Raw genomic sequence first — 26,138 nt, forward strand, 5'->3', positions numbered from 1 at the left:
GAGGAAAAAATTCGGATGGCCCGGTTCACTGGGAGTAGTTTTAAACAAAATGTGAGGCACTGACAGTTTTAGGATTAGACACATAGAGATGGCGAAAAAGAGGACAAACTTCCTGGATTTTCTCTCTCACTGTAAGAGAAACAGATTTCCTCTTGCTGACGAAGGGAAAGGCCCCTTTAACAGTTTTTCTCTACCCGGTGGCTGCTGCCAGACTAGGTGGGGCTCCCTCCGCTGCCGCCCTCCTGCCACTTCCCGCAACAAATGGAGCAAACCAGCCCCGTTTCAGGCAAACTTTTTCCCTGTCAGGCTCGAGCCCGCAGGGCGCCGGGAAGTGGTTTCCCCCGAACGGTCCTCGCCCTGGCTCAAGGCTGAGGGAAGCTGGGTCTTCGCAAAAGGCAACTTTCTGGTTTCCGTTCTAACTTCCACCCACACCCGGGAGGGAACCCAGGCGGCCAGCTTGGGGGCTCGGGGGCGGGAACGAGTCCTCCCGGGAGCCGGCGAGGAAGACCGGCAAGGGGAGAGGCTGCGGCGGCCGCGGGCAGGAGGGAGCGGGCGCGGTAGGGGGGGTCCTCGGGCTCTCACTTCCTCCGCCATATTTCAGACATTTGACCCCTTCCGCAAAGCGCGCTGTTCCCCCGCGGCGGCGGGAGCGGCAGCGGCTCGCCCCCGCCAGCCCGAGGCAGAGCGCTCGCCGGCCCGGCGCCAGGCCCTCACACACCTGCCGCGCTCCGACAGACTGCCGTCGCCGCCGCCCGGGCCCCGGACTGCAGCGCGCGCCCCGCCCGGCCCGCGCCGCACCCCACCCGCTCCCCTCAGCCGGCGCCTGGGCCCCCGCCCCGCACGGCCGCCGCCGCCGCAGCTCCCCTCAGCGGCCACGCACGCACTCCGCGAACCTCTCACGCTGTCACCGGGTCCCTGTAGCCAGCGTCGCCCCACGCGTTGCGCTCCCTCCGGGTCGCTGCTCCCCGCGCCACGGCGGTCCTGCGCTGCCGCCGCTCCGGCTGGTTTACACGCCTGACTCTGGGCGAGGTTTGGCGGTGTCGCCTTGACGTCAGGCGTTCAGCCTCGCTCCCGCTTCCGTCCGCGGGCGGGGCGCGCGGGTACGCGGCCCGGGAATGGGCGGGGTCGTGGGGCGGGGCGAAGGGAACCAAGGGGCGGGGCCTTCGCGCCGCCGCCGCGTCGAGCGGACACGCGCGCCCCTCGCGGCGTTTCCTCCGCGACGTTTCTCCCCCGCCCCCCCCCCTTTAGTCTCGCCTCTGCCCTCGGGCTCGGGAATCATTAGCCTGGAGGCTCCGGGACACCGGCGGTTTGCAGTAGTGTGAAGGGCTTAGACGCCCTCCAAGACGCAAAAGGTGTGTTTCAGGCAAACTAGTTCAATCACCAGTGCCACCGAACAGTTGGTGCTCGCGTATTCTTTTGTGCTGGGGAGAGAGGCTGGAGAAGTAACAGAGCGCGCGGTTTTACACACCTAGAGCTCTGGGAAGGAGCCTAGGCCAGGGCATAGTCTTTTTCATTCTTGAAATGGTTTTTCTCTTGAATTGGCAAGTATTTTATCCACTGGTGTTTTAACCTGGGTGAACTCTTCCCAAATTACTTTGCTAAACTCAGTTAACAAATCGACGATCCCAAGTAACTTTGTTCTCTGTACCTAAATCGCTGTTTATATGAATAAAATAAATTGCATATTTAAATGCATTACTCTGCACTTTAAAGGATTACCCATAGGTAGGTTTATGATGTGACTACAGTACTGGGCAACAGAAAGCACTTTCTGTTCCAAAAATGTCTTGTTCCAAAAAGGGCGGGAACTTAACAAGAGACCTTAAGTTTTTTTAGAGAAAAGCCTAAAATACAGCTACTCTTAGTACAGGACGTAGGCTTTTTTATGAAACGAGGTTTTGATGGGCTAAGAGATGCCAAAAGAGCAAAGTGCAGAGATAGAGGTTTAGGGGTGCCATTGAAGACTAACTTTTGCTTACTTCATGGTTTAATTGGGCCCTGTATTCCTGAAATAGTTTTTATGAACTTGGATAAATTTGAAGGATTAATGAAAAGTATGATTAGTTTCACTCCTTTTTATTGAAAACTAAACTAAGTTAAAGGAATATATAAGAATGAATTGTAATTATCCTAAGTTTTCTGTATGTGTTTCACAATTTAGGTTAATTAAAAATGTTTCATATTTAATAATTTTTGTTTCCTTAAAAAACCGTTTTTAATAGAAAATTCAAAGGCAAATTTCAGAGCATTCTAGAGGAATTATTAAAAATTCTGAATTAATTTCAAATAAATTTCAGCCTTACTGCTTTTTATTTTAAAAAATATATCTTTATTGATTACAGAGAGAGGAAGAGAGAGATAGAAACATCAATGATGAGAGAGTCATTGATCGACTGCCTCCTGCACACCCTCTACTGAGGACTGAGCCCACAACCTGCTATGTGCCCTGACCAGGAATGGAACTGCGATCTCCTGGATCATAAGCCGATGCCCATCTACCAAGCCACACCGGTGGGGCCCTTACTGCTTTTCAATTACTGCATGAAACTTTGAAAAGTCTGAAAGCGTGAAACTTTTAGTTCATGGAAGCAGATGTTACCTGGGTATACTGATCTTTTCTTTTTTCTTTCTGAACTCTTTTTGAACTTTGGGCAATAGATTTTGTTTTGTTTTTTGGTTAATCCTTACCCGAGGATATTTTTTCCATTGATTTTTAGAGCGAGTGGAAGGGAGGAAGGGGGAGAGAGAGAGAAAGAAACACCAGTGTGAGAGAGACACATTGATTGGTTTTCTCCCCAACAGGGGCAGGGATAGAACCTGCAATCCAGGTACATGCCCTGGATCAGAGTTGAACCCGAGACCCTTCAGTGCTTGTGCTGACGCTTTACCACTGAGCCACACTGGCCAGGGCAGATGATGATGATGATGATGATGATTCCTTTCAGAAAGTCAGTTTTAGAAGATTGAAACTAGGATTATTTAGAATTTGAGAGAACGTGTAAAATATTTTATTTTAACTTAAAATACATTTGTTTCCCTCTGTTATACTAGAAATCATTACATTTGTGTTAAACTTATCTCTGTGTAGAGAGTGCCAGGATCTGCATCTCTTAGCATTGACTCATTTTTGGATTTGAGCCTCTTGTTCCTATCTTATTGAAATCTTCATGCCCAGCCGGGCATGGCTCATCGGTTGAGCATCGACCTAGGATCCAGGCGATCAGGGTTCTATCCCCCGTCAGGTCACATGCCCAGGTTGGGGGCTGCAGCCAGTCAATAACTCTCTCATCATTGATGTTTCTATCTCTCTCTCTTCCTCTCTCTGAAATCAATAAAGATATATTTGGAAAAAAAAAAAAAAAAAGAAATCTTCACCAGGATATTCCACTGTCAACTTGAACTGGTTGTGTGCAAACTGGACTCATCATTTTTGTCACCAAGCCAGTTTCCTCTCCTTTCTTTGGTTAATTGTATCAACGTTTTTGAAACTCCCTAGTCTTCTAGTTTGACACTATTCTCTGCCTTTTCTTAAACTATCAGTTAATTGGCCCATTTGTTAGGTAGTAATTCATTTCTACTAAGACCATACTTGTTTAGGTTGGCACTACTTCTTAACTCCTAAACGTATGCCATACCTTCCTACCTTGTCTTGCGGTCTCTGGTCTGATCTCTGGTCTGTTCCTGCTGTGATCCATTCTACACACTGTTGCCAGATGAATTATCTTAAAGCTTACTGAGCAAGTCACCCTCTTCCTCAAAGAGCCTTCAGTTACTTCCTGCCCTACCAAAATAAAGTTAACATTCTTGTATCTTACTTTTTCCTTTCACTTAAAACTGTCTTACAGTCAGAGTGGACTTTACATCTAGCCAAAATATAGAGTGTTTTCCTACTTCTCTGGTGTGTAGATGTAATTTCCTCTGCCTGGGGTGGCTCTTCCCATCCATGCCCGTTATTCAAAGTCGCTTTACTTTCTCCCAGAAAGAGCATCTTTTCTGATATTTCCAGTCTAATGTAGTTTCTTCTCTTTTGAATCCCCATAACACTCTAGTACTCCTTTCTTTTGTTACTTGTTTTCTACCTTCCTGCCTACACAGGGGTTAGCAAACTTTTTCTGTAAAGAGACAGATAGTAAATATTTAGGGCTTTGTGGGCCAGCCAGATAGTCTTTGTTGCAGATACTCAACTCTGCTTTTCTTGTGCAAAATCATCCGTAGGATACATAAAGAATGAGTATAGCTATACTCTAATAAAACTTCCTTTATGGACACTAAAATTTGAATTTTATAAAATTTTCCACGTCACAAATATTCTTCCTTTTCTTTTTTTTTAACTATTTAAAAATGTGAATACTATTCTTAGCTCATGGCTGAACAAAAACAGGCAGTGGCCCAGCTGCCATGGCTCAGTGGTTGAGTGCTGACCTATGAACAAGGAGATCACGGTTTGATTCCCGGTCAGGGCACATACCGGGGTTTTAGGCTCAATCTCTAGTAGGGGGCATGCAGGAGGCAGCTGATCAATGATTCTCTCTCATCATTTATGTTTCTATCTCTCTCTCTTTCTTCCTCTCTCTGAAGTCAATAAAAACATATTTAAAAAACAAACAGTCAGTAGACTGGATTTGGCCGGGAGGTCATTGCCCTCTGTACTCAGGGCTAGCTAGCTTCATGAGTATGTGACAGGGCTCTGTGCTTAGAAAGACTCCATGATTGATTTAATGCTTTGATGTCACCATCTTGAAAGTTTTAATGATTTTTGAACAAGAGGCCTGCTTTTTCGTTTTGCACAGGGTCCCTCAAATTACTTAGCTGGCCCTGCCTGTAGTAGAAGATAAAATCCATAAGATTAGGATGTATGTGTCTCATGTTTGGCCTGGTGCTTTTCACATAATAGGCATCCAAAGTGTGTTTGTTGAGTTTTCTATTCCTAGGGTACTGTGAAATAGTGGAGGACACTAGAGTCAGTGTTCAGCTCTGCCACTTACTAGCTGTGTGCTCTTGGGCAAATTCCTTAACTATGCTGAGACATAGTTTTCTCATCTATAACATGGGGATAATAACCTTTGCCTTACAGACTGTTTTCAGATAAAATATAGAAAATAGCCGTGTCTTAGCCCCTGGAACTAGAAGAAGCTCAACATTAGTTTTTCCTCTTTCAGGGGAAGTGAATTAATAGTGTGCTCACCCATAACTCTTGTCTAGTTAACCTGATACAATATTTCTGATTTTTCATGTTATTTGCCTCTTTAACAGTTTTACTACAAGTAACGTCTGTACCTCATCAGTTTCATTTCAAAAGTCCTCATAAGTAAAGGTCATATTGCAAATCCAAATTTGATGAAAACACCCCAAATTTCCAATTTTCTTAATTAACAATTAGTGATTATTAGCATTAACAAGAGTCATGCTGTTTAGCTTCCAGTTAAGCATGGTTATCAGTAGCATTGATAGTCATTAACCTTAAGTATTATATTATTTCATTCACAAAACAACATTGAAAATTGATTCTCTCAAGGCACTTTTTCACTGGTTTTCCCTCCATTGTGTGTGTGTGCATGTGTGTATGCATATATGTATGTGTGTATATATACATTATCTATATTTATTATGATGATATGTACAGGTATATGTGTGTGTATATAGTATATAGTATATAAATATATAGTGGTTCCTCGGTTTTCAAACATCTCCATCGACAAGCATTTCGGTTTATGAACACCATAAACCTGGAAGTAAATGCTTCGGTTTTCGAACATGCCTCGGAAGTCGAACATGCCACGTGGCTTCCGATGATGCAAGATCCTGAGGCCCCAGCTGTCGCCTGTGGATCCCTCGGTTATCGAATGTTTCAGAACTCAAACGGTCTTCTGGAACAGATCACATTCGAAAACCGAGGGACCACTGTAGTTCTGTTCCTTTGCAGCCCCCTGCATAGCTGGAATTGGAAGTTGAAAAGGATAAGAAGGCTGCTTGTTCATGCAAAAAAGGAAAAACCATGGCTTAAACCCCCAGTTAGATAAATTCTGTTTCCTTGGTCAAAGTCTGTGTTCAAACTCTATGCAGTTGTTTTATAAATTCTAGCACTTAATCATTCAAGAGACCAGGTAAGAACATATTAGACCATTGCTATCATAGGAAAACAACTCAGAACGCATACTCCCCTAGGGTATGTTGTGTTTCTTTAAGATTTCTGTCTTGGGGAAACCAAGTACTTATATATAAGAAAAATGAGGCAACATGGTATGTTTTCTACTTGGTGTAATAACTGCTTACTTGTCTCAAGATATATTTCAAATTCTGTCTGTACTCTATTTCAGCAGTTGTAGGCTTGGCCACCAAACTTGCCTGCACCACATTAAATAAATATAGCAGTTCTATAATTTTGTCATTGCTAATGTCTATGATGTAAGGAACAGATTTTACTTAAAATTCCCCATTTTCTTAAGCTGTAGCTGAGAAAAACCATACAAATGAAAATGACATTTTCAGACCCATCATGTCAATGAGTGTTAAAGCAGAAAACCACTGGAAGAACCAATGTAACGAAAATACCCCTTGTCATGAAATTTTCAAAGGAAATTCAAATTAAGAAAATCTTCAAAAACCACAAAAAATTATGTTCAGAATCTGGTCTGTCCCTAAATCAAACAGCCAATATAACTTTGCCAAAGATTCTCCAGGTTTGGCATCCCCTCTGACTTTATCATTATGATAGTATTTAGCTTCTAGTCTCACTTACCCATTCCAAGTCCTGTGTGTGAATCACATACCTCAGTAATAATTACCAAATTCCAAGAGGTAAGTTTAATGAGAACACTAAAACTTAGAAAAGCTAGGTGGCCAAGGCTATATATAAATATGTGGGCAGAGGTGAAATTTGTGTCTGCCTTCTTCTGGTACCATGTTGCCCTACTATTCCTTTATAAATGCTATCTGGCAGCCAGAAAACCTCTCCTGTCTCTTTTGTATTTATTTATATCTTAATAATTGTTCAAGACCCACTGGTTTCTTGTTTCTCAAAATTTCCCTAATAATTGTTTATACCATTATTTGGTACTTATCAGATTTGTCTTACTTAAACTGCTTTTGTCTTCCCTCCACCCTGAGGTCCTTGAGAACAAAACCATAACTTACACTTCTTTGTATCTGTCATACTGCCTGGCATATTAGAAATAAAATATAGTTCGGTGGGGGGCGGGGGGAATGGGGGATGTAGTTTTGCTAATCTTGGTTAGACTCTCCAAGTTGATCATAGTGGATTTGTGACCTCTGGCAGTTTTTTAACCTTTCCAAGTTTTCTTTAGTGATCTTTAAAATAAATGCACATAATATCTACAGTGTAGGGCTTTACATTAAAAAAAAAGAAAAAAAAAAAAGAGGCCAGATATAAAAATGGAAGTAATCAGAGTAGCTATTAAAGGGATTGGCTCTGGAATCAGATTGCAACTGTTCAAATACAGGCTTCATTTATCTTAGGGAATTTACTTCTGGCCCCTCTGTTTCCTCATTTGTAAAATGAGTACAATAGTATAGGCTACATTATGGGATTATTGTGAAGATTAAAAGAGTTAACGACACAAACAGAATAGTGTCCACCACAAAGTAAGCACTCTATAAATGCTAGCTATCATCATCTAAAAGGTTCTCAGTAAATGTTGGTTCCTGTTACATCCCCTAGCTCAATAAAACTTTGTGCAAACACAGTAAACATTCAACACATGTTTGTTAAACTTTCCTTTTGCTTTGCTTATGACAGTCCTCAATGTTTGTTTATGTTCTAAAGTAGCTTGTAACTTGAAAATATTTATGCAATGGAAACAATGCTATAAAGATTATAGCATGGTATCTTAAAGCATGACTTGATTATTAGGGAAGCTAAAAAGCCTATTTTAATCCATTGATACTAAGCATTATTTCAACTACTGCTAATCAGCATTTGTAACACTGTTCCCTCAGTTTTCACAGCACCTTATTCTTGTGGTTTTCTTCTTTTCTCTCTGGCCGGTTTTTCCTACCCTCTTTGGGCTCTCTCTTCTTCCTCCTGACTCTTAAGGGTTGGAGTCCCTTTCCTTACTGGATATTTTCTTCTGGGCAATTCTAGTCTTTCCCATAGTTTTCTATGTCATCTAAATGCCAGCGGCTCACAGATCTATATCTGCAGTTTAGACTTCTCTGCTGAGCTCCAGGTGCTCAGAGCCAATTGCCTCCTGGAAAGCTTTCCTTGATTGACCTCCCCCAAACCTGCTCTTCCTCCAGGAATTTTCACCTCTGTGAATGGTACCAGCTTTTAAAAACAGAAATCTAACACTTCCCTTTACCTTACTCCACTTTGGGGGGAAATGGAGAATGTAGTCTTGCTAATCTTGGTTAGAGTCTCCAAGTTGATTATAAATTCTTTACCAAATCCTATTGATTCTCCTTCCAAAATCCCTAAAACGTGACCACTTCTTCATTTCCATTGTCTGGTTGGTTTATGTACTTTTACTTCGTCTCTCCTCCCATCCATTCTGTAAATACTGGCCTTAATTTTTTAAAAGACCTTTTTATAGTAGAAATTTTCAAATGTACATAGAAGAATTTAATGAGTCCCCATGTATACATAGCTCAGTCTCAACATGTCTCCTAACTTTTGCTACTCTTGTTTCATCTGTCTCCCCCTCCCACGCCCTGTTAGAGTAGTTTAAGGAAAATCTTATAAATATTTCAGTACACATCTCCCACAGACAACAACGCAATATCTAACAAAATTTTAAAAGATTCCTTAACAAAGTATAATACTCAGTATATATTCAAAATTTCTCTATCAGCCTGGCCGGGCGTGGCTCACTGGTTGAGTGTCGACCTAGGTTCCAGGCGATTGGGGTTCGGTTCCCGGTCAGGGCACATGCCCGGGTTGCGGGCTGCATCAATGACTCTCTCATCATTGATGTTTCTATCTCTCTCTCTCCCTCTCCTTTCCTCTCTCTGAAATCAATAAAGATATATTTAAAAAGAAAAAAAAAAGAAAAAAAAATCTTATGAATATTTCAGTACACATTTCCCACAGACAACAACACAATATCTAACAAAATTTTAAAAGATTCCATAACAAAGTATAATACTCAGTATATATTCAAAATTTCTCTATCAGCCCAGCTGGGCATGGCTCAGCGGTTGAGCATCCACCTAGGATCCAGGCGATCGGGGTTCAATTGCCGGTCAGGGCACATGCCTGGGTTGTGGGCTCAATCAATGACTCTCTCATCATTGATGTTTCTGTCTCTCTCTCTCTCTCTCTCTCTCTCCCTCCCTCTTTCCGAAATCAATAAAGATATATTTAAAAAATAAATAAATAAAAATAAAATAAAATAAAATTTCTCTATCAAAGATGGCTTTTTAACTTGGTATGCTCAGTTCACCATTCAAACAAGTTTAAGCATTACATTTAACTATTAAACTTCTTAAATCTCTTTCAATTTCTAATAGTCCCTCCTTTCGTTGAGTGAATGATTATTTGTATATTTTCTTTTGCAATGTGCTTTTCTATATTTTTCAGCTTCTGTATAAATGACATCACTTTTGATTGATACCTTCATAAGCATTCTGTGGCAAAAATCTTATAGCTTTTACATTACCTGTCTTTATAAATATGAGACTGAGAAAGTAAGGACCTCCCTTTCAGATATTTACATCATGTAAAAAAAATATGAAAGATGGAGTGAGAACTATTAATTCTTCCCAAAATCCAGACAAGAAGTGCAGTTATTAAGCATATACTATGTACTAGGAACTTATCTCATATGATCCATTAAAAAAATTCTCTGAGTTGTGTATTTTTATCCCTGTTTTCAGGTTAGGAAACAGCTTAATGGAGTCTAAATAAAAAGTATGAGGCCATAATGTCAGTCTGAGGCAGGGCCAGGACTGAAGCCCAGGCTCTTTCCCAAGGGCTCGTGGTCCCTCTACCCTGCCATGCTGCTGTGGTGGTAGAGGGATGAAGTAATGAAGGATGGCTTAAATAGGGGAGAAACTACCAAAGACAATTCTGGAAGATGCTCAACCCAGATAAAAAAGAAAGAAAAGAGTCCTACCCGACTGTATGTCAGGGGGAGTAGGCTATTTTGGCTTAGGGAATATATTTGAAGAAAACCATTACTCAGTGCGATTCTGATAAAAATTGGTAAATGTTCGATAAAAGTTTAACAGTGGTAGAAGCAGCTTCTAAGGGCATTTATCTCTCAGTGCCCTGCTCTAACTGATCCTATCCATTTTTTTTTTTTCGTTTTAAATTACATCCTTTTGCCTTTTTAAAGATGCCTTTAACATCACTAATGTGCATATACATTTCCTTCCTACTTTTCAGTCAACCTCAGAACCACAACTTTTTTTTTTTAAACTAGGATCCCTTTCCCCTTCTGTCTCTATCTAAATTCTTTAGTGGCTTGTCATGCCCTTAATGCCTAAAAAAGCATGTCAAAATGCCATGTTAGCCAAGGGAGAAAAATTATATTTAAAATATATTTGGCCTGAAAAATTCTGTCTGCTTCACTAGTTGGCCTGCATGTGCCTATATTAACCCAAGCTGTGAGCCAGCCCAGCCTTCTCCTGCTGTTCTGCATGCTACCAGCTTAAGAGAACATAAGAATCTTCCCGGATATTACACATTTGTAATTGCTTCAAAAGTGGAGACATTTACAAAAAGCGAACAAAACACAAAGAGTAACTGGCCAATAGCAAAGAGAAGAAAACTATTTAAAATGTCTTGGTTAGTGGGTATATTCCCAAAGGAATTGAAAGCAGGGTCTAGAACAGATATTCATTACACTCATGCTCATAGCAGCACCATTCACAAGAGCCAGAAGGTGGAAGCAACCCAAGTCTCCATTCACAAATAAATGGATAAACCAAATGTGGTATCTACATAGAATGGAATATTACTCAACCTTAGAGAGGAAGAAAATTCTGTTCCATGCTACAGCATGGATGAAGCTTGAAGTCATTTTGCTAAGCGAAATAAGCCAGCCACAAAAGGAAAAATACTGTATCATTTCACTCATATGAGGTACCTAGAGTGGTCAAATTCATAGAGACAAAGTAGAATGGTCGTTGTGAGGGGCTGGAGGGTAATGGGGAGTTAGCGTGTTATGGTGACAGAGCTTCAGTTTGGGAAGATGGAAATGTTCTGCAGATGGGTGATGGGGATGGTTACAGAGCAATATAAATGTACTTCATGCCACAGAACTGTACACTTAAGGATGGTTACATTGGTAAATTTTAGGTTATGCATATTTTATGACAATTAAAAAATATCTTGGTTAAGAACTTGGGTTCTGGGTCAAAATGCCAGAGTTAAAATTCTGACTCCATAACTTATTAGCTGTGAGAACCCACACTATTTCCACATCTTAAATTTGAGTTTCTTCACCTAAAAATACTGGAATAAGAACAGTATGTACCTTATAGACTTGTGATGATTAAAGTTAAAAATCAATTTTAAATCGTTTGCACATTGCCTTGTACATAGCACTCAAATGTTAGCCAGTGTGATTTTATTATTATTTATTTACATCTGGATGCACTCTTGAAAGGTTAAATTGGTAGATTTTCCTATGGGTTTTTAGGAATTCACTCCAGATTTAGATATCTTTATTATGTTCTTTCAGTGGGTGATTTCAGTATCCACATCAGCTACAAAGGTAGTTGATCTAGAGATACTGATGAATGGCATGTTTGGTGGAAAAAAAAAAGGTATTGAAAAAATTAGAAAAGTGTCCCTTTATGTTTGGAAAGTGAAATTTTCAGCCATTTTCTTGCAACTGTTCAAAAGTAAGTAGCAAGGAAAACAATACTGAATTTTTAATATTCTGAAGCTTTAGATAGCTTTTCAATTGTTTGGTAACATTTGCTGCATAGTCCAAGAGATGCTCGCCAAATTGCAACTATGGAAAATTTCCTCTAGCTTACATCATGGCCTTCTTAGAAAGCTGGCACTGAGTATGTATCAGCTGACTTAAATAATTCCACAAAACTACTTGTGAAATGTCTCACTTTTACACTCAGAATTATGATTCTTTTGTGAATTATCTTGTGCTTGTGTGTGTGTGTGAGAGAGAGAAATAACAATGAGCTGTGGAGTTGGTGCTTTTTGAAAAGGGTAAACCTGAATAATATAGAGGGGACAGTGTGCCAGGCTTTTTACAAATGATTCCTCAACCCTTCAATGTGGCTACTATCATCAACTGCATTTTAAAGCTGGGGAAATGGGCCCAGAAGTTGCCTGTGTGTGCAGTGAGCTAGAATTTGAGTAGTGGTTGATTTGACTCCAATGCCCATGCTCTTTCCCCCAAACAGAACTCCTTGTCACTTGTTACTGACACTGGAGCTAGAGTCACTTTTGGAGCTGCTGCAGGTTTCCAAGTCATTCTCTGGAACTACAGTTGTCACTGATGGAGTTTAGTGATGGCTCTTTGCTTACCAGCTTGCCCTCTGCGAGGAGGAAAGAAGCTGCTGTTCAGAGAAAGCCAATGCAGGGGCGCAATAAAGCCCCTCTTGCCCAGAAGAACTCCTTCTCTCTTCTGTACGAAAATAGCCCAAATAGCACCTATTAAAGCCACTTGGTTTTGAAAACAATAGTGCCATTGTCTTCAGAAGTCCCTTGTTACAGTTTACTTGTGCTACCTGGGAGTAAGAAGGAGGGACTGAGGTTTCTTCCAGCTCTCTCATTAGCAGTTTAGTTTATCAAGTAAGCTAGTTGTCTCCCAGAAAGCCTAGAAAGACTATCTCATCAAAGACACAGTTGATAAGCAGGTGTCACCAGCTCTCGGTGAGGGCTCAGTGAGGCCTGCAGGTCTGGGGAGGGGTCCTGAAACCCATGTTGTGATGGGGCAGCCTGTGGACCCTGGGCAGACAGAGTGATCCTCAGCCATGGCTGCCTGTAGTAGCGATGGCTTGTTGGCTGCAAGTAACAGATACCAACCTGAGTTCTTATTAGAAGAATATAGAGGCATCTCAGGAAACCATGGAATTACGGAACAGCCAGGCCTCGGGAAGGGAGAAGGCAAGGAAGGCCCTGGGACTACAGTCGCCGTTGGTAGAAGTCCCAGCCTGTAGCAGTCCAGTGACTTGACTTGGCTCCCAATTCCATTGTTTCTTAAGCACCAAGTGAGAGTGACAATATATGCTCAGTTAAGGTATTATTCACAGTTGGCTTAATCAGCAATGTCTGTGTGTGGGGCGGGGAAGGGATGGGTGCAGTGGGAAGGTCACACCACAGAAACAGGAACCCTTCCCATGGGCAGACTAGGCAATTTCCAGAGAAGAGGAGCTGGGGTGACACTGTGTTAGACACCCACCACATATCCCCACAGAAACAGGTCTTATCTGGGGAGTCATTCTGTAGGGGAAGTTGCTTAGAGGCAGTGGTTAAGAGTACAGGCAGACTTGGGCTAGACTGCCAGCTCGACTCTCAGCTCTGCCATTTTCTGGGCAACTTACTTAAATATTCTGTTTGCTTACCTCTAGAGTGGTGATAGTAATTATACTTACTACATGAGCGTTAGGATTGAATGAGTTAATACCAGCAAAGAGCTTAAAACAGTATCAGGCATAGTAAGCCCTTAGTGAGAAATCACTATTATTATCTGGCCTTTGGGGCATCATAATATTTATTGAAATTGCCAAATGAGTTCACCTCACTTTAAAAATTCCCAGTGGGGCTCTTTTAACATGTAATTTTATGAAAGAAAGAGGAGTGTAATTAGATAAACACTTTGTTATGAGATGCTGATTAAGTTTAATTTCAACATAAAGATACAACTTTAGAAATATATGGATATAAAGTACAAAGAAATGAAGTAAAAAAAAAAAAAAGAAAAAAAGAAAAGAAAAACCAAACCAAAAAAGGAAAAAATATGGATGCAACACGAAAAGCACAGTTTGTAAAAGAAAAAAAAAAAGATAAATTGGACATCATTGAAATTAAAAACTTTTGCTCTTCAAAAAGTGCCATTAAGGGAATGAACAGACAAGCCACAGACTAGGAGAAAATATTTGTAAGTCATACATCTGCTGAAGGACTTGTGTCTAGAAAAAAAGAACACTGACAATTCAATAAGATGACAAACCAATTTAAAAATGGGCAGAAGATTTGAAAGACATTTCACTAAAAAGCAATCTGCATGGCTAATAAACACATGAAAAGATGCTCGACATCCTTGGTTTGGGAAATGCAAATTAAAAACCACAATGAGATATCACCATAAATTCACTGGTGCTCCAAAAGGCTGTGCTCCAAAAGGCTGACTTTATCAAGGTCAGGAGATGTGGGAAACTGGAGGCCACGCACATTACTGGTGAGAATATAAATGGTGCACACACTTATGCAAATCATTTGGCAGTGCCTTAAAAGTAAAACAAATTTAGCTAAAGACTCAGCAATTCCTTTCCTAGGTATATACCCAAGAGAAATAAATATGTTCACAAAAAGTTGTAGAAAAATGCTCATAGACTCATTATTTATAATAGCTAAGAAATGGACACAATTGAAGTGCCCATTGTCTGGTTAAGCAAAATGGGTATTATACAATGGAATACTATTCAGCAATGAAAAGAAACAAATTATTGATGTATGCATATCATTGGTGAACCTCAAAAACATCATGAAAATTGAAGGAAGACAGACACAAAGACTATTATCTTGCATGATCCTATTTATATTAAATTTCTGGAAATGGCAAATCTACAGAAACAGAAAAGCAGGACAGTAATTACCTGGCTTAAGCATGGAAGTGGGGATTGACTGCATATGGGGTAAGAGAAAATTTGAAAGTGATAGAAATGTTCTAAAACTATGCTGTAATCACTACTTCATGTACAACTGCATGGAGTTACTATGAAATTGAAATGTATACTTTTTAACAGGTGAATTTTATGGTATGTAAATTATACTTCAATAAGTTGTTTCTGTACTATATTCATTTTGACTGATTTACCAGTACAAAACTATAGCTAAAAATACTTAAGAGTAAATATGTGTTAGCCCAACACTATTTGCTGAACCTCTTTTTGATTCATATTTTATGCCCAATATCCACCCTGTCTCCCCCACCGATGCACCCTAGAGTAGTGACTTCTTATTTTCAGGGTTGATAAATTATGTATAGACAATGTAGTATAAGAGTACTCTGCACTGAGATTCTGGGTAGGAGTCTTTATGAACTGTATTTATATAGCTCTGGGTATGTCCATTCGTCTTTGCTGTTGTACAGATTCAAGCATTACTGGAGTGTAAGAAACCATCCTCCAAGGAAAATTCTCCGATGCTGATTTCTACAGCTGCCTGTGAACACCCAGGAATTTCTTTACTCTCTTTTCAATGTGTTATACTGCCCTAACCTCACAGGAAGAAAACAACTTTCAGGTTAAGTGCTACATCAAAAAGGCTTCTCCTTTTATGAAGAAAAAAAAAATCATTTGCTTGATAGTTACTTCCTGTGTCAAATTATCTAATGTTTTCCCTGACTACAGCCATCTGTGTACTTGTTGTTTGTTTCATGCCAACATGTTAACATAAAGCAATTGGAGGGAACAATATTAATTCATTTGTCCATCCATCCATCATCCATCCATCTATCCATTGATCATCCATCCATCATCCATCCATCCATCATCCATCCATCCATCCATCCATCCATCCATCCATCCATCCATCCATCCATCCATCCTTCCATCCATCCTCTACACGTTCAACAGTGATTTCTTAAGTACCAGCTATGTACCCTGCACTGTGCTATAAATTAGGAATGCAAAAATGAGCAAGATAGTTGTGGTTTCCACCCTCACAGAGCTTAGAGTCTTTTTTGGATAACAGCAAAAGGCCAGCAATGAAGATAGATTTTTTCCACTTTCCAGGCTTTCTTAGGCTGTCGTTGGCTTCTGTAGAGGCTGCACTGCTGATACTGCCGGTGACCCGGTCACTATGTTGTAGCTCTGAGAGTGGAGGCAAGGAGCTCTCAGCTGCTGGTTGTGGTTTGGATCCATTGGCAATGGTCACTTTGGTCACTTTGGCAGACTCCAAAGTGACAGGCTTTGAAGCAGCCTCCATTTTAAGGACAAGTACAAAAGTCTTACAGACTTTTGTCGTGGTAGCTATGGCTCTGCCATTGTCAGGTGCCTCTAGCACCTCTGCAAATTAAACAGAAGAAAAATGCAAGTTATGAGTCTTTTTATGAAAATATACCTCCTGTATTTGTTTGGAAGCACATCAGATCTGTAAGGTAGAGGAGGGAATTCATTCGTTTCTCAAATATTTATATTTCTGTGAATACATAGTAAATCAAAGTTGATTCCAACTCTTGCAGTATTTTCAGCTTAGTGGTACGTGGTAGCTAGGCAATGACATTAGATAACATTGTTTTTAGAAAGGGAAATTAAAAGTAATTTGTGTAGTTGGGACTCAGTGGGGGAGGGATGACAGTAAGTACTTAACCAATTTATAACTAGGACCAAAAGATAGAGTCTCAACCTTTACTTTTGAATAAAACAATACAAATATTTGAAACAAAAATAAATGAATGAAACAAAAATAAAACCCTCAGTGCTTTAGATAATATAAGTGAGTTAAAACCTCATAAGAACATTATATCTGCTGAATAGCATTTCTGGCTTAAACTAACCTTGCATGTGGTGGAGTCTGAAGATTCTTGAGTTAAATAATTTGCAGAACGCCACAGAGTCTGATCTACTTAAATACGCCAGTCACACTGGACTGCTATGGTAATTCCTTTCCTCTTGCCCCTCTCTAGATGTCTACCATTGAAAGCCCTTCCTGTGAGGTCAGGGATGACAAATGCATGGAAGACGCCCAGAGCACCAACTATCTATTAAACCCTCTTCACCACTGAGCCCAGGTATGACCTCAGCATCTCTAACTGCTCAGCAACCCAGGCCCCACTGCCAATCAGCTGCAATTAACACATGAGATGAAACCTACTTGTCACCCTTGGATTAGAGCATGAAAATGGGCATTAACTTGAAAAGGCTCTAGTTAAATGAAAACATGTTGCTTGGCTAGGAAGAGATTGCCTTGACCAAGAGTGAGAGCTTCTTTCCTAGGAGTTTAATACCTGGCCCTAAAGAATCGGGAGAGACAGTCTGAGTAAGAGGAAGACAAGAATGGTGGTGACCAGGTTGGGCAACCTGAAGGGAAGGCAGGGTCAGGGAGGCAGCAAGAGAAGAGTGTGGAAAATTAGAGAAAAGCCAAAGTGGCTTCTTTCAAAATTCCCTGGGGTCATGATGTTCTAGCTGTCTTTTTCTTACTGTCTTGAGCAGTTTGGCGGAGAATGATTCAGAATGAAGGTGACTAACAGTGAGTCACCTGCCACTTCCTGCATTACCTGGACTTTTTTGGAAGCCTTCCACCAAATACTGGATAGAGCAGCCCAGCCATATCCACCTTGTGACAGTTGACAACATTGTGCTTTGAGGCAGATTTGAGTAAGTACAGTCCAACATCCCAGTGAAACTGGAAATAAAACTTTTAGTGATCTCAGAGGTTTGTGGCTTTGCAGTGAATGGCCCGAAGTCGTGCACGTGTAGCCAGCCAAATCTGGGAGCTTTCACTTAAAGTTCTCTGACAAAGTAACTTAATGATGGGGATGATTTTATAGGCTCATATAATAGAATGATAAAGACCATGAAGCAACCTTGCAAATTGCCACTTTCTCCTTTACTGTGTGACATTGAGCAAGTCTTGTTAATTCTTCAATTTCCTTATCTATGAAGTAGGACAATCCTTTTTGTAAAAAGAAGAATGATAGCAAAATTTATTGAATATACACCATCCGCAGGACACTGAGGTTGGCCCGGGGGCGTAATCAAAGATGGAATAAGTGTATACAGTGCTCTCAAGGAATTTAAGACTTAAGAAAAGGAAATAACACAAATAGAACAACAACAACACAAGGCAGACAAAGGGATGGGTCTTAAGAGAAATGGAGGAATTGAAATGTTGGAGGATAGGTCACTGGTGCTTCCCAGTCATCTGACTTTGATTGGAAAGGTGTTCTGCAAGGATAGTTTTTCACTTTCAGTTTTGTTTTTAAGAGGCTGATTCCATTTATTTCATTTTCTTATGCATTATTCATGGAAGAAAAAATAGTGAGTTGGTAAATAGTTTGAAATGAATACATGTATGAAGTTGTGGTATATGTTTTAAAGTTATAAGGGGCTCAACCACAATACATTAATGCTGGGAAAGGTAAAACTTCCTCCGATAGAAGCCGGAGGCCTGGAAGCTAGTCGTGGTATACAGCAAGGAACAGAGCACAGATGTGATGTCTTCAAATCGAACTCTCTGCTCATGAGAACAAAGCCGCCAATGTGAAAGAAATTTTAACCTTTTGTTACTTTAAAAAACATTTACCCTTCTTTGGACTCCAGTCTGAAAGAAGCACTGGAGAATTTTATAACAACTATCTAAAAATAAACTAATCTTCACCAGTCCTAGTCTTTTAGCAGTAGGATCCTAACCCAATTAACAAATCGATTTAAATGGAAAAAATACTGTGATCAGTTTTGGTTGCTCTCTCTTTCCTGATGTTGAATCCCACAGTACTTAGTGTTTCTTTTTAAAAAATATATCTTTATTGATTTCAGAGAGAGGAAAGGAGAGGGAGAGAGAGAGATAGAAACATCAATGATGAGAGAGTCATTGATCGGCTCCCTAGCCGACAACCCGGGCATGTGCCCTGACTGGGAATCGAACCCCGATCTCCTGGATCCTAGGTTGATGCTCAACTGCTGAGCCACGCCCGGGTGGGCAGTATTTTTATTTTTTAATATCTAACTTCAGTCAAGAAAACAAAATTCAGAATGTAGGCTGTGCAATTTCCTAGAGCTTTAATTTTGTTCTTGATTAACACCCTCCTCCCCTATCCAGTGGGCTTCGTATTCTCACATTTTTTCACACAGATTTTCCCTAGAACATGAAGAATGACCCCAAGAGAAGAACCCATTAGCAAGAATTCTCTATCTACATCTCTTCTTACTCGCCGCAAATATGGAGCGATCCACCGTATTTGAAATATACATGTTTAGCCTCAACTCACCTTAAGTACATTGAAAACAAACTTAGTCAAATAGAAATGGAAAACCATGTCACTATTTCATTCAAAATGCTTTTCTAAATTGAGTTTCAGATGGACTATAGAGCTTAACTGCGGTTGTATCGTCATTTCTGATGCATTAAAAGAGTTTAAATAATTTACTGTAAACCACATAGGAACTTAAATAACAGGACTGAAGGAGAGCCCAGAACTGGTGATTTCTAGCTAGAAGAGACACTTCTGCCCTTCTACATGTGACGTCATGTCACATTGCTTGTCTAATTGTCCACACCCACAAGCCTGCAGACATCCTTCCCAATTCCTACTAAGTGATGCATTTTATTGCCAGTGAAACCACTTCCTGTTCTCATTTGCAGGACTAGATTGGTTCTCTCATCCTCAGACCTACAGAATATAGGCCTGAATTTTAATATACTTGATAAGTATATGAACAGTATGTTTTTGCCTCAGTAAAGTGTTTCATTTATTTTTATCTTCAAAGTATTTGATGAACATCTTTATGTATTCATCTTTTAAATTCATTTCTGAGATATTCTTCTATTGACTTGGATGTTCGTGGCTATATCCTTTTGCCTTAGTTTCTAGCTCTTCCCTTCTTCCTTCTTCTCTGCCTCCCTCCCCCCTCCCTCCTTACTTTCCTCCCCCCTTTCCTTCCTCCGTTCTTTCCTTGCTTTTGTGGGATTTGTATCATTTGATAAAAATCAAGTTATAAAATTAGAAATCTAATAAGGATCTCAGATGCCTAAATATTTTCCCCTAAAATGTGACTGATCTTGATTCTGTGTTCAAGCTTAAGAGTCAAGACTAAATTATTTGGTATCAAAGGCAATAACAAAAGTCTATTTACCAAATGTCAGAAGAAAAAAGTCAGTGGGTGAAATACCGTCTCTCTCTCTCTCTCTCTCTCTCTCTCTCTCTCTCTCTCTCTCTCACACACACACACACACACACACACACACACACACACGCACACTGCCAGCTCACTTGATAAATGGTTGGCAATTTTTGTGGTGAGTACTCTAGGGTGTGCTATTTAAAACAGACCTTATTTAAAGCTTCTTTGCTTAAAGTAGGTCATTCTATACTTTCCAACATTCAGATACAATATTCTCTATGAAATTTAGGACTTTTGAAAAATTAAATTCACTTTATCAAATAATGTGTTGATCAGTTTCTTATTATAAATCTCTTTGAACACTTATAAGGCTGAAAAAAATATACCTTTATCAGCTTTCTCTTCTAGTTCAAGCAACTTATTTTGAGTCTAGGCCCTGAAGATAGATTGAAATCTGGACCCTGCTATTCTCTACCTACACGACTTGGGCAAATTACTTAATCTTGCAGTATCTTAGTTTTGTCATTTGTAAAATGGGAATAATTACAGGACTCGGTTCATATGCAGTTGTGAGGATTAATTAAATAATACAATAAAATATTTAGCACAATACCTGGTCCTTAATCAGCATTCATTCTTACTGTTGTAGCTGTCTTCACTTACATTAGCAGCCTCAGTCCTTAGTATTACCTTGTGAGGCAGGCATTATTGCATCTTTTTAACAGATGAGTAAACTCATAACCAGTGACGTTTAGTAACCCACCTCAAGTCACCGAACTCTTCACCAGCAGAGCTGATAGTTAAACTTCACCTATGTAGTTCCAGAGCCTTTCTCTGCATATAAATCATTCTAGGACATTTTCTGTGTGATTGTTGACTTTTAGGATAAATCAGTAAATTTGAATTTATCAAATATTCAACAGCCAATGAATTCCAGTAACAGAAATATTTGTAGCCACTCAAGTTTTTATTTTATGGGAAAGAAACAGATAATTAAAAAAAGTTAATTTACAGGAAATTTTAGCTGACTAAGAAGGAGGGGAAGAAAGGAGAAGGGATAGGAGGAAAAACACACACACACACACAAATCTCCAGGTGTATTTCAAATTTGGGAAAGATTCAAACCAATCTCATACCTCATTTACATTATGCAAAATTATTTTGGAGGCATCGCAATGTGACTCGAAGAACACAGGCTTCAGAGTCAGAGTTCAGTTATTTGAATTCCAGCTCTGCTGACTTAGAGAGACTGAACTTGTTTCCTTATCTCTAAAATCAGAGTAATAGTAAGTTTGTTAAGAAGGTTAAATGAGACCATGTTTGCGAAATGCCTGAAATAGCACTTAGGACAGATATGATGCCCAGTGAATGGCAGGCTTTCACAACATAGGCAGCTTTTATAATACTTTTTGAGGTTGTGTAAGTCTCCTTGAAGATAAAGTCTCCTTAATAATGTTAAAGAATGTTTGATATCAGTGTAATCCCAACATTGCAGAATTTTAGAGGTGGATGGTGAATTAGAGAGCTTTTTAGTTCCATTACATCATTTTATGTTGGAGAAAACCAAGACCCAAATGGACAAAGGGAATTGCCCAAAATCACACAGCTAATTATAATCAGAGTTGGGACTAGAACCTGACCTCTTAATTAATGGTTCTCCTAATATTTTTAAAGTTGTGAGTGAATGATTACACCACTTGAGCAATAAGTTATGAAGTAGGAGTATGTGCGAACAGAGTTTAGAATTCCATTCAAATAACATCTATAATAAAGTTAGACATATATATAATGATAGCCATAATTATTGTGCATCATGGTAACAAGGCATAAATGGTAAGTAGCACATATTAAGGGTCGTTGTAATTATTTTGTACAACCAAAGCCTTGAAAGGGAAAAATAAAATGAAGAGCAGGGAAACTGCCCTGAGGGCCTCTTTGAAGGTCTTGAATCTGTTACTCAAGGGCCTTGGAAGCTGTGTTTTTCCGGAAAAAGGCAGGCAGCTGAGAAGTGGTTTTGGAAGGAGGAGGGACAAGAAGTTCCCGTGACCTCTTCTTTCCTTGGGAGGAGGGAAAAGAGCTCACCTCCTTTCCTACTGGTGGGAGAACCAGCTACTATTCTCTTTTTACACCAGCTTCTAGCTTGGATCGGGAGTTTTAGTTACCAGAATCCAACCCTTAGCAAACAATGCCGAAGGCAACACCCAGAGCAGAGTGATGGAATCATTGCTTTTAGCAAAACTACCACCTGCTTTCTATTAGCACTGTGCTCTGATTTCTGACACTTTAGTCGTTGCACTGACACACTGAGGGTCTCACAGAACACCTGGCTCGTGGAGCACCCCACCTCAGCCACGTGAGAGGACCTGGCTGCATAATTACCCCACAGTCCTGGAGAAAACCCTAGGCTTCCCAACTCCTTCTTTTCTTCCTCCCAACAGGAGCGGAGGAGACCTATCAGGAATCTCAAAGATGTGCTTGAAGGAAAGGCTCTTGGCTCAAGGGTATTTTCTCGGTCACTAGGTTTCCATCAGAAATCTACCTGGAGGGTTCCCTGAGCTAGGATATCTTTCATTTACACCTGGAAGAGATGCGTGTAATCAGATTGGTTTTCTGATACTTATACTGAGGAAAAGGGATTTCTGAGGAGGGTGGGGAATTGAGGGAGGAGATGTATAAAGGGTACATTTTTGAGTGGTGGGCATTTTAGGGGAGAAGAAACCTTTACTGGGGGCCCTGGAGGGGGACTTTGGTCAGCCAGATAGCAGGATGAAGGGAAAATGTGCCCAGAAAAAGGGAGGTGCAAGTGCACAGAGAAGGAAGTGAAGTTCTAAAGACAAATGTCATGTGCACTACAAAATCTCTCTGGAACCTCTCTTTACCTTGCATATCTTCTTCCTCTACTTAATAAAAAAAATAAATAAATAAAGGGAAAAACCCCAGCTGCTATTGAAGTCGGATGAAGTCCCTGACCTACGCCATTCCTGGAGACGCACCGTTGCCCACTCAGGGATGATTCATACAGAGGTCTTTGCAGAGATGGGCCCAGGATGACCTTCGGGCAGTGGGTGAATCTATTTCTTCAAAAGAATGAAGGTGTGCTCTGCCCATGTCTGGGTGCAGTTGAGCTGGCTCTGTCACCTAGTGACATTTCCCCAGCATCTTGCTACTTGGGCCTAATTGGCACTTACGCTCACTCTTTATTCGGGTCACCGGGTCGGTGTGTGTATCTAAGTAGGACACGGGGAGGACAAGGCTGGGACTCACTATAGCTCTGCACTCGGCCTCCTCTGAGCTGCATTGCTTGGGCCTGGTGATAGCTGTAGCTCCTGGCCACCTTGCTGTTCCTTTTGTCACTCAGGTTCCCATTTTGACTGCTCTTTCTTTATTCCCCTTTTTCCTGCCACCACCCGCAGTGCTGTCTGCTCTGATGTGCTCAGCATTGCTGCTCTTGCCCAGCTGACCCAGGAGTTAGATGAGACATTTGCTCCTGAATAGTGATGGCTCTTCCTGTCAACCTTGTCTAACTTTAAGTGGAGAATGGACCTTTAAGTGGTTTTGGAACTGAGAAGACCTAGGTTTGCATCTTAGCTCTTCCACCTAGTAACCCAGTGACTTTGGGCAAATTATTTAAGATTTGGGACTTCGTTACTTTATTAAATAATTGGAGATGATAATGCCTTCTTCACAGTATTGTTATGAGAAGAAATAGGGGTATTTTATAGAAGATATCTGGCAAATAGTAGGTACTTAATTAATGGGTGACTAAGATCATTATTAAAATGGGCACATTTCTTTTGGCCAACAGGAGATAGCTCAGAATTCCTGAGATGGGCATGGGAACCAGGACACTCCTCACGACCTCATTATCGTTGGTTGGTGATTTATGGATGGTTTCCAGGGTAATCTCTGTTCCCAGGGAATGTAGCTAATTTCAAGATCTTATTTCTGTATATTCCAGATAATGGGATTTTATGGAATTTTTTTTTCACAACTAACAAATTAGTAAATTATTGGGCTGTTGAATTTTTTCTTAATGTATCCAGCTTAAGCACAGAAATAGCTGGCCTTTCTAGAACTGGGCTGGTGGCTGTAGGGACCAAAGACAGTGTAACTGTCTCAGGTATATTTAGTTCCTTGCCAGTAAGGTAATCCTGAGAGAGAACTGTATTATTCGGGCTGCATGGCCCTATTGCCTGAACCCAAACACAATGGCACTGAGTCTGTGGCCATGCTGTACACAGCCAGGGAATTGTTGATTTGAAATCCACTTCTAAGATATGCTTAAAGAAGGATGGTGGGTTCCAGCCCTCATCTTTTTTGAGGAAAGGCAGAAAAAGAGTTCCTCAGAGCAACAGCATGTTGAGGAGGAGCTCCTTACTGTGGCATGCATTCCAAGATAATGTCAAACTGAACTGATACCAGTATTGATAGCCAGACCAACATCAATGCACATACTAATAGCAACACTCTATTACAGTAATTCTATTTCACTTAGTATAATGCTCTCCAGGTCAGTCCATTGCTGTTGCAAAGGGTAAGATTTTACTCTATTCATTCTGATATCAACACTAGTTCCAACATTATTAAGTGCCAATGCTAGTACTTCTATTTCTGATGCAAACTGTCACTTACTGAGCATTAAGTATATGCCAGACAACATGCCAAGAACTTTGTAGGTAACATCACATTTAGTCCTCACAAAAAATTTTTCATGATAAAAATATATAGTGCTTAGATATACCAGGCACTGTTCTAGGTGTCTTACAGTTATTTACTTACTTAATTCTCACTACAAGTCTAAGAGACAGGTGCAAATATAATTCCTATGGATGAAAAAATTGAGGATCAGAGAGGCTAAGTAACTTCTTCAGGTTCACACAGTGAAATATGTGGCACAGCCAAGATTTAAAATAGGTTTCTCTGACTCTAAATCTGGCATTGTGTGGTGCTTTTGTGTGCTTAGAATTGCCAGGACACATTTATAATTTTTTTGTATGACCTCTGCATCTATTAATGAAATTTGTGATAATAAATTGTCTCAGCAGAATGTATCATTTTGTTAAAAGTTCATTTTGCCCTCAAATTTTGGGCCACTGGAAACTACCTTCTAAGTCAGAAATATTGTCTCTTGATTTTTCTTAATTTCACCAAACTGATTAAATATAGGCTTCAAAAATTACTCCAAGGCTGGGTTAAGGTCTGTTTTTATGGATAACACTGAGACTGTCTTTTAAAATCTCCTATGGTGTTGATAAAATTTTAAAACATGTTCTTTGCAATGAGCACTCCATCATATTTTACTTGTGTATGTCTCTTTAATAGTAGACAAAGGCACTAGAACTATTTCCTTAAATTGTTCTCATTAGGCACACTTTATTGTAGAAATTTCTTTTATTAAATTGGATTTTGGAGAGTGCTTAAAGCTTAATGTTTATGGGGAATTTTCAAAGGAATTTGATTTTTAGTATTATTATTATTTTAGTTTCACATTTGATTTTAGTGTTCCGAAGGATGTCCCAAATAAGGCCTTTGAGACTGAAGTCTTTTATCTGCAGATCTGCCAAAACCTAATCTGTACAGAGTAGATGCATAGCCAGTTTCCTGGGTCTCAATCCTCTGCTAAAGAGATCTTTGAGCCGCTAGCTGGTAGTTAATTTTTCCTTTAATCCGTGCATTGGCTATAACTGCAATCTGATGTCATTTGTCATTTTGCAGTGGAATTACCATTTTAAAATCTCAGCCTTTCTGGATGACAGTGGCTGGAATTAGATATCCATGCAGTACAGCTTTCATAAGGTTCTTAAACTGTGAAGGGTGCTAAAACCCAGGACCAATCCCATTAGGCATTAGTCATATCACAAACCAGAACTCTTATGTGGTCTCTTATGCAGAATGCGGAAATCGCAAGGATTCTTTCATGATTTAAAGCAGGATTCATAGACTTAACCTGGGATTCACATACTCCCTAGGCATCTGTGTTTAGAATTAAAGGGTCCATGAACTTGATGTGGAAAAAAAATCCATATGTTGATTTTTTACCAATCTGTAGATGAAATTTAGTATTTTCTTTCCTTATAAATGTAGGCCAGAAACCACAATCACATTACCTATTGATAATACCATGATTCTGACTCTGATAGAAATTTTAGATATTTTCCTTTTATATTACAATTGTTACTGATATCACTGATATGTTGTAA

General features: G+C 40.1%; 1 protein-coding gene and 1 long non-coding RNA gene across 2 annotated transcripts in view; one reads left to right on the forward strand and one right to left on the reverse strand.

Moving 5' to 3' along the window:
- Positions 1 to 911, reverse strand: part of RAP1B (RAP1B, member of RAS oncogene family) — a 43,284-nt gene extending 42,373 nt beyond the window's left edge. The window contains exon 1 of the mRNA XM_087814554.1: positions 894 to 911. The gene's annotated coding sequence lies outside the window, so the exon portion shown is untranslated. The remainder of the gene's footprint in view (positions 1 to 893) is intronic.
- Positions 912 to 2,385: 1,474 nt separating this feature from the next.
- Positions 2,386 to 26,138, forward strand: part of LOC107526939 (uncharacterized) — a 35,878-nt gene continuing 12,125 nt past the window's right edge. Inside the window, exons 1-3 of the long non-coding RNA XR_015713999.1 lie at positions 2,386 to 2,603; positions 16,782 to 16,886; positions 17,308 to 17,472. This is a non-coding gene — a long non-coding RNA (uncharacterized LOC107526939). The remainder of the gene's footprint in view (positions 2,604 to 16,781; positions 16,887 to 17,307; positions 17,473 to 26,138) is intronic.

The sequence above is a fragment of the Miniopterus natalensis genome, chromosome 2 (assembly GCF_054644295.1).
Source record: "Miniopterus natalensis isolate mMinNat1 chromosome 2, mMinNat1.hap1, whole genome shotgun sequence".
NCBI classification, from domain to species: domain Eukaryota; kingdom Metazoa; phylum Chordata; class Mammalia; order Chiroptera; family Miniopteridae; genus Miniopterus; species Miniopterus natalensis.